Here is a 9,061-nt window from a genome sequence, read left to right as displayed (position 1 = left end):
GCCAGGGGCAGCCTGGACCCCAGGCTAGGAAGCAGGGGCACAGAGCAAGAGGGGTAGCGGGAGTGGCCCACCCTGGACACGAGGTGAGGGGCGCCCCACGTGCTTTCCTGAGTAATAAAGACAAAAGCACCAGCGGCTGCATGGGGCTGTCACTGCCCCCAGCCTCGCTGCAGGGCCCCCTGGGCCAGGCTGGTGGGCTGGGCAGACCCAGGCCCGCCTCACTCTCGGACAACCCCCAAGGCTGGGCCAGCTCCGAGCTCCCATGACACAGAGGCCTCTGAGGAGCCCCCAACGGTGGCCTGGCTGTCTCCTTCCCAGCACCGCCGTGGTGGGGGTCAGGGTGCTCCTGGGAAGCAGCCTGCACACTGGGACTCCCTGAGGGGTTGAGCACAGAGACCCCTGGAAGGCAGGGGTGTGAGCATGGAAAGGCCGACAGTGTGAACTGGGGTGGGGAAGCCAGAGGGAAGAAACGCACCATGGGGCAGCTCTCAGGGACCAAGCGGTGGTGAAGCCGAGGAGGAAGAGGAGGAAGAGGGTGGCGCAGGCCCGGGTCACCACATTTAAGCCAAGCCAGGCACCAGCTTGGTGGCTGTGGGGAAACACACATGTCCTACAGAGCAGGCAATGAGATCCAAAGCCAGCCGGCCCCTCACCGCGCCAGTCCACACACCCAGCACAGAGGCCAGCCTGGAGCTGGCAGCCCGGCCCTTGGGGCGTGGGATCAAGGTCAATGACCTTCAAAACGTGAGATCTCAGGGTCGCCCCAACCCTGACCCCGTCCAAAGAGTAAAGCCGTGGGGTCTGGAGGGGCCACAGACAGCACCTGGGGTCACAGAGGATGACACAGCTCTGCACTGCCCGGAGGACGCCAGGGTGGCCCCTGCTGTGGCAGCCCAGGCCCCACATGGTTGTTCTCCCAGAGCAGGTCAGCGTGGCCTCACGGGGCCATTGTGGCTGTGGCCTGTCCGTGGGGAAGGAGGGCCAGACATGGGTGGGATGGACAGAGACTTGACGGCGGCCAGGCCGAGTCTCCTGCGCCCAGCATACACAACCCAACCCAATGTGTACGCGGCACAGAAGGTGAGAGAGGCGACATTGTGTTTATCAAGCCAGGCGGGCAGGAAGAGGTTCGGGCAGCTGTGCTGAAGACACAGACCCCAGAGAGCCCCCACCGGGGGCAGCCCAGCGGGCGGGTCTTGCCCTGGAGGCTGGAGGGGAAGTGACTGCATCTCACGCCCTCCACTGGGAGGAAGAGTCCGGAGACGCAGAGTCCAGAGCAGGGAACCCCTGTGCTGGGGACAGAGGGCTGCACGCGGGCCCAGGCTGTGGGGCAGCCGGCCTGCCATGTGCACACGGCCGAGCCTGCAGAAGCAGATGTCAGAAGGTACTTCTGTGAAGCCCGACAGGAAATCGCAGGTCCCAGGGCCCTGGAGCAAGGTCGTCCTGTGGCATCTGAGATAGCTTCCACCTACTGCAGGGGGATGGAATGCTTCGGCCACAACTACAGCCGGACGCTAGGCCCCAGATTCTGCCAGTGTCACCAGGCTACACAGTGGGAGGCTGGCAGTGCCCCCTCATAACAGGAGAGTATCACACTGCGGGCCTGTGGGCACAAGACAGCTGCCGGAGCTGTGGCCCAGACTCCCGGCACCCAAGACCCAGGCACCTGCACCTCTCAGCTCACAGGCATCCGCACAAGATGAACTTCATCAAGGCAGGGCCGTGCCTGTGACCTGAGCCAGCAGAGTGGCTCAGGATAAGACTAAGCAGTCGGGGCGGCTGTGCTGGCCTGGCCGGCTGCTCAGGTGCCTGCAGGGGAAAGGGGCAAAGATGGAGGGCAGGGGGCCTGGGGAAGATGCAGGCGTCCAGGTCTGGCGAAAAGGGCAAAATGTCATCTCGCTTGTTAGCGGTGGCCAGTGAGCAGCCGCCACGGGGGAGGCTCCCCGCCGTGGAGAGTGTGGCTGTGCCGCTAACGCGGGCTGGCCCTAGAACCCCTGCAGCAGGTGCACGAGCAGCATAACCACGGTGGCACGGCCCACGGCACCCTCGTTGCTCATCGGGGCTGCTGTAGCTCCCTCCCCTAAGCACGGCCCACCTGCCGTGACCCAGCACCATGCTGCCCGCCCGAGACCACTCGGCTCCTGGGTCAAGTTGGTTGCACTTGACCCCTCTGTCCTGGGGGAAGTAACTAAGCTTATTCCAAATGTGAGGCTTCCTTTGCCACCCACAGGGCCTGTGGTGCCCAGGGAGCTCAGATCCACTGAGGCAGGGAACCACACAGTAGTGCACTGGACAGTGGGGCCCGGCTCAGACAAAGTCCGTGTGAGGACCGGGCCCTGACTGCCAGGAGGCGGGCGCTTCCACCTAGAGACAGCAGGTTCAGGCTGCCTCGGGCCATCTGGGCACCTGGCCAGGAGAGAATGGGCAGCCATCTGATCAGGGCAGCTGGCCCTGGGGGCCAAGACAGGGAGGGATGCTGTCTGAAGCATACTGGTACCCTGCTGGTCCAGGGGACAGCTCTTGGCACCTGCAGCCCAACTGTGATGGTAGCTGGACAAGAGCAGTAGCCTTGGATTGAGAAAGGCATGGGGCCCAGAGGCCTCTCCCCAAGTGAGCCACCAAGGGGTGCCAGCCATGGGCCAGAGCCTGCAGAAGGCAAGGAAGAGATAAATGCTTTGTGGGCCAGCTGCAGCCCCCAGACCAGCAGCAGCTCAGTGCATGAACCCTCTCCCCTGGGGGCACCAGGGGGAGTAGGTAGTGCTGCCTGCCCAGGCAAGCTCCCTGTGCATGGCGTGGCATGGGCAACAGGAGACACGGAGCTGTGCCCCAGGGACACGGCAAGGCTGGGCCCTGCCACGGACACCTCGTCAGCCAGAGGGAGCTGCCCCTCACATGGCCACGTCCCCACAGCACAAGTGCACTCAACCACGTGGGAAGTCCCCTGCCCCGATATGAGGCGACCATGACCCGCAGGCTGGCCTGGTCCCTGGTGGTAACCATGGGCCCCTGGCTCCCTCCCGTGGGGCCCTCACCCCCTTCCTCAGTCCCTCCTGCATGCAGCCGGCTGCCCCTGAATGAGGGGCGCAGAGGGAGTGCCCAGGGCAGCGGGCAGCTGTGGAAGGTGTGCCGTGGCCAGCAGGTATGGGGCTGGTGCTCCAGCCTGGTGCTGCCACAGACTCATGGTGGGACCCTGAGCGGCTGCTGCCTCCAGCCTGCCCATCTTCCAGATCCCACATGGGCTGACACTGCAGCCCTCGCCTGGGGCATGGCCAGCCCAGGGGCACTGTCCTGGGAGCCACCTGGAGCCAGCCAGCTCTGACTCCATTACGGGGACGATGACACAAATATGTCTCCATTCACCCCATCAGCCTAGGGCTGGGCTGCCTGCATTCTCGGTCACCCTCTTGACTGTCAGTGGACACTCCCCAGGCCCAGCTCAGGACAGAAGACCACAAGTGAGCCCAGGTCCCCAGCAGCCCTGTCCCCACCCTGGGGCCAGAGGAAACAAGCAGGAAGACGCCCCAGCAAGCGGCCTGGGGGGGGTGGGGTGAGGGGCTCGGCCCGGCCCCCAGATATGCGGCCAGGGTTCAGCTCGGGGCCCTTTCTTCCCACGGCTCTCCCAGCTCGCAGGCCATCCTCAGTATTTCCACGCGTCAGTGTTGAGAACGACAGCTCTGTGGCCAGCTCTGAGGACATGCTGTTTCCTGGCCTTGCCACTGCTCCAGCGACAGAGCGAGCGATAGAACAGCGGGCCTGGCCGGAGGCCCAGCCCCCCACACTCAGCCGGGACCAGCCCCAGAGCCTGCAGCCTGCATGGCCACCCTACCACCGGAGAGTCCCAGGCTGGCTGCAGCCAGAGGGCTGAATTCAGCAGAGCACCTCCCTTTCCAGTGCCTCCCCCAGTCCTGGCTCCCACGCAGCTGCTCTGAGACCTCCTGCCTGAGCCAGCCCCGCTCATGATGGGGGGGGGGGGAGGCTCACTACCTGGCATCACCACCGCACCTCACCCAGCAGCTTGGGGTGGGGGTGGTGAACTCAGTTTCCTTGGGACACCCCCCCAATAGCTGACTTGAGCTCTGGCTTCTGGGGCCCACAGTACTCAGCCCACCCCCTTCCCAAAAGAAGGGGCCCGGGGTCCACCGCCCCTCCCCCAGTCCCACCTATGCACCCAGCACATGGGCCGACTTCTTCCTTTCCACCATCTGGATGTCTCAGGCGCTGGCTGGGATGTGGGTCACCAGGGAGTAACCTGGAGGACACATGACGGGCGGTGAGCAGTGGGGGCCGCCTCTGGGTGCCCTCCATGGCGGCACCATCCCCCAGGGAGGACGAAGCCCAGCTGGGGGATCACCACCAAGTGAGGGAGGGGCAGCAGCTGCCTGTGGGCTGGCCCAGTCTCCACAAAGGTGAACAACACTTGAAACAGGTAAGGGCATTGTGACGTAGTGGGTAAGGCTGCCGACTGCAACTCCAGCATCCCATATGAGTGTCAGTTCAAGTCCTGGCTGCTCCACTTCCAATCCAAGTCTTTTTTAGTGGCCTGGAAAAGCAGCAGAAAGCAGCCTGTGTCTGGGCCCCTGCCACCCACATGGGAGACCCCAGCCGTTGGTTCACCCTCCAATGGCCACCGTGGCTGGCGCACTGTGGCTGGCGCATCGCGCTGACCCGAAGCCAGGAGCCAGGTGCTTATCCTGGTCTCCCATGGGGTGCAGGGCCCAAGCACTTGGGCTATCCTCCACTGCACTCCCGGGCCACAGCAGAGAGCTGGACTGGAAGAGGGGCAACCGGGACAGAATCCGGTGTGCCAGCGCCTCAGGTGGAGGATTAGCCTAGTGAGCCGCAGCGCCGTCCAAAAACACTGACTTTCAAATGAGTAAATCTTAAAACACACACACAAACATTTAATAAACCCATATTGTCTGCTACAAATCCATTGTTTGCAGAGAATTCTGGAGAATGATTTGGGATTTAGAGCAGGTTTGCATGATGGAGGAGGGAACTTAGAACAGCAACCTGCCAGTGACCACAAAAAGTTTAGGGGATTCTTGCTTCACGTGGATATAAAGAAAATTATCTCATTCAGCTGGTCGTATAAGTGTTGACAGAAAAGCTCTCTTCCTCTTAAAAAAGAAAATCTTGAAATGAACAGCTCTCACTGGACTGAGTTTCTTGGCACACTGCTAAATCTAATGCATCTCTCTGTGCCTGGTACTCAGTGTGTTTGACACGGAGCAAAGGGTCAGAGTGCCCTAGATGAAGGGGTAAGTGACCATTCAGCCAGGCCCAGATGGAGGCCTTTAGAGGCCTTGAAGACGTCGGGGTATACCCACCATTCCTGTTTAAAGCTCAGTGTTAAGTGTAAGGAAATCCAGTTTTGTTCTATTTTATGAAATATTAGATGTCAAGTGCTTTTGGTGTCTGGCTTTGCTGGAGCCTGCACCTGCCCAGCTCTGCCTATACCCTATCTTCCCAGTGAGCTCCTAAACTGCCCCCACATGTCCTGCCAGGCTAGTATATCGTGAACACAGCCTCAGACAAGGTGAAGAGTGTACCTTCTTTTAAGAAGCATTTTGATGTCATATTGAAACATTGCAAACATAAAATTTGAAGCTAGAGTTGGAACACTAAATTTTTTTCTAAGTTTATTTTTATTTTACTTGAAAGACACAGAGACAGAGAGAGGATCTTCTGTACACTGGGTCTCTCCTCCAAATGCCTGCAACAGCTGGATCTGGGCCGGGGAGAACCCAGGAACTGGGAGCTCTATCCAGGCCTCCCACAAGAGTGGCAACCACCCAAGCATTTGCCTTGGGCTGGCGCTGTGGTGCAGCGGGTTGACGCCCTGGCCTGAGCGCTGGAATCCCATATGGGTGCTGGTTCTAGTCCCGGCTGCTCCACTTTTGATCCAGCGCTCTGCTGTGGCCTGGGATAGCAGTAGAGGATGGCCCAAGTCCATAGGCCCCTAAACCCACACGGGAGACCCAGAAGAAGCTCCTGGCTTTGAATCAGCACAGTTTCGGCCATTGCGGCCAACTGGGGAATGAACCATTGGATGGAGGACATCTCTCTCTCTGCCTCTCCTCTCTATGTGTACTATGACTCTCAAGTAATAAATAAATAAATCTTTTAAAAAAAAAGTGGGAGTTTGCCACTACGGGGTTGGGGGGTAGAGGTAGAAGGCAGATTGCAGAAGAGTTGGGCGCTCTTTGAAGCCTCTGGGAACCTTCCTCTTATCTGTTTCACTAGCTGCCCCGTGCAGCTTATCTGTCTGCCAGGTGCTTTGCAAGGAGTCTGGAAGGGTCTGGTTTAGCACCAAGGGTCTCACTAAAGGGAGAAATGGGGTGGGGGGAGAAGGGGCGACATGCCCTATTTAGGGATCCATTACACACCCGCTACATTCTTTCTTAAAACTACAGCTTTGGGGAATAAAGCACTAGAACATAAACATGATAAGAAAATAAAGAAAAACAAAATTATACATTACCTGAAAAAATAAAGGGAATAGAAAATATCAAGAAAATTCAAAAATAAAGGGAATAGAAAATATCAAGAAAATTCAATTAAGAACTACAAATATCGCAAATGACCACATTCACAATAAGAATATCTGCTCAAGTTGATACTGCAGTTCTAATCACTATATAAAGCTGTTTCTAAAAAATAACTCATCAGGGGCTGGAGCTGTGGCATAGTATGTTAAAGCCTCTGCCTGTAGTGCTGGTACCCTATATGGCTGCTGATTTGAGTCCCAGCTGCTCCACTTATGACCCAGCTCTCTGATGATGGCTTGGGAATGCAGTGGAGATGACTCAAGTGCTTTGGGCCCTGCACCCACATGGGAGACTTGGAAGAAATTCCTGGCTCCTGGCTTCAGACTGGCACAGCTCTGGCTGTTGGGGCCATTTGGAGAGTGAACCAGCAGATGTTAGACCTCGCTGCCTCTCCCTCTGTGTCTGCACTACTTGGAAAGGGAAGACTGCCAGTACATACTTTGGAGACCAATGGGACATGCAAAGTGCCTGCTGTCTCCTTCTTGGTGAAGTTGTAAGGAAGTGAAAGTACTAAGATATGTGGTTCCTCTGTTTATAGAAACAGACCTGCAGGAGCACAAAGGTCATTTTAGAGATAACAACCTGGTGATGAAACTTAAAGATTCAATATATTGTAAAATCCACACTAGATCATCAAGTGAGATGCTTCTGTGCAAATAAATAAGCCCACATTTTTGCTGTCCTCACAGCTGAAACGCTCATGATGACAAACTGCAATGTAATTTTCATGGGCACATTTTTCAAGTTAACAATTGAATGCCAAGAACAATCTTCCAGTATCTTTGTTTAAACTATTGTTTAAATGATATCACTGGGTCTCAAGTGCACATACATGAAGTAACTACACTGGCCATTCAGAAATATCCAATCATTCTTCTGTGTACTCCCTACCACACTGCTGGGTGAGCAAACCTCGGTATCAGATATGCTCCTAGTGAGCATATTTTACTGTGAATTCTGTTAGAGAAATGACTCTGGCATATGTGTGCAAATATATATGCACACGTATGAAAGCAAAATGGACCTCTTCCTTCTCCACATAGAAACTATGTGCAGTATTTCATTAGTACCTTAGGTGATGCAACCAAGATTATACGTAGCATTTACAAACATATTACTTTTGATGGCAAGGCAGAATATCAATGCTCCCCACTCACCTGTTCTGCATTTCTGTATATGGGCCACCATGAGTGAAGATGGAGGTAATCCTACTGTAACATGCCCTAGGGGTTTCTGTCTCTATGTACCTCATATCTATCGGTGGGTTCTTGGCCCTTTTACCAAGAACAAAGAAGTAAAACAAAGTCAAGATTCAAAGACAAAATATACCTATCTGTATTTAAATGAGCAACATTTTCCTCTGATGAGACATTCTTCCCCTCATTCTGAAGTTACAGATACCAGTTTCTTCTTTATCCCATAAGTGAAACAGAAAAGGCAAACTAGCATTAGATTTAAAAATTTAGGAGCTTTCATTCTTGTCTAAACCATTCCTGTTTTAAAAACTGTTGAAATTTTCACATATAGCTAAAATTTCTAATACCCGCGCTTTGCAGATGCTGTTGTCGCCCGCAGCTGCTCTCCGTCAGCCATGGTCAACCCCACCGTGTTCTTCGACATCGCCGTGGACGGCGAGCCTTTGGGCCGCGTCTCCTTCTAGCTATTTGCAGACAAAGTTCCAAAGACGGCAGAAAACTTCCGTGCTCTGAGCACCGGAGAGAAAGGATTCGGTTATAAGGATTCCTGCTTTCACAGGATTATTCCAGGGTTTATGTGCCAGGGTGGTGACTTCACATGCCACAGTGGCACCAGCGGCAAGTCCATCTATGGAGAGAAGTTGGAGGATGAAAACTTCCTGCTGAAGCACACAGGTCCTGGCGTCTTGTCCATGGCAAACGCTGGGCCCAACACAAATGGCTCCCAGTTCTTCATCTGCACTGCCAAGACTGAATGGTTGGATGGCAAGCATGTGGTCTTTGGCAGAGTGAAAGAGGGCATGAGCATTGTGGAAGCCATGGAGCACTTTGGGTCCGAGAACGGCAAGACCAGCAAGAAGATCACCAATCCCAACTGTGGACAACTCTAATGCATCTGAGTTTTACCTCACCCACCTGACCATTCCTCTAGCTCAGGAGAGCGCCCTCCGCCCCATCTGCTCGTGACGCCCTGAATTGTGCTCTCCCTGCAGGTCTTTGGTTCCGTGTTTTCCTTACTTCCCCTCCAAGTCTAGTGGAATTGCAGAGTTAAAAGTTATGATTATGAAATAAAAATATAAACAACAACAACAACAAAAATTTCTAATACCCAGCAACTAGGAAAACACTTGAAAACCCTAATGTTAACTTCCTATAAAATGTTCCCAATGCACTGAGCCTGAGGTGTGTATAATATGAACATCAAAGTGTTATAGTTTGTCTTTTAATTTGAATGAAGACAAAGTTACAGTTTGAATTATCATGATGTACAATAACTGAGTTTTTTCTTTTCCTTTGGGAAGAAGTCTATCCTTC

At 54.8% G+C, this 9,061-nt stretch overlaps 1 pseudogene across 1 annotated transcript; it reads left to right on the top strand.

Moving 5' to 3' along the window:
• Nucleotides 1-8,098: 8,098 nt before the first annotated feature.
• LOC100358630 (peptidyl-prolyl cis-trans isomerase A pseudogene) lies at nt 8,099-8,845 on the top strand (annotated as a pseudogene). The gene has a single exon (XR_016219401.1). The product of XR_016219401.1 is annotated as a peptidyl-prolyl cis-trans isomerase A pseudogene (transcript).
• Nucleotides 8,846-9,061: the final 216 nt, after the last annotated feature.

The sequence above is a fragment of the Oryctolagus cuniculus genome, chromosome 13, assembly GCF_051225735.1.
Source record: "Oryctolagus cuniculus isolate XC-2025 breed Fujian yellow rabbit chromosome 13, ASM5122573v1, whole genome shotgun sequence".
Lineage (NCBI taxonomy): Eukaryota > Metazoa > Chordata > Mammalia > Lagomorpha > Leporidae > Oryctolagus > Oryctolagus cuniculus.
Note: the sequence above shows the minus strand (reverse complement) of the source record. Positions and strands in the feature narration are given on the sequence as shown.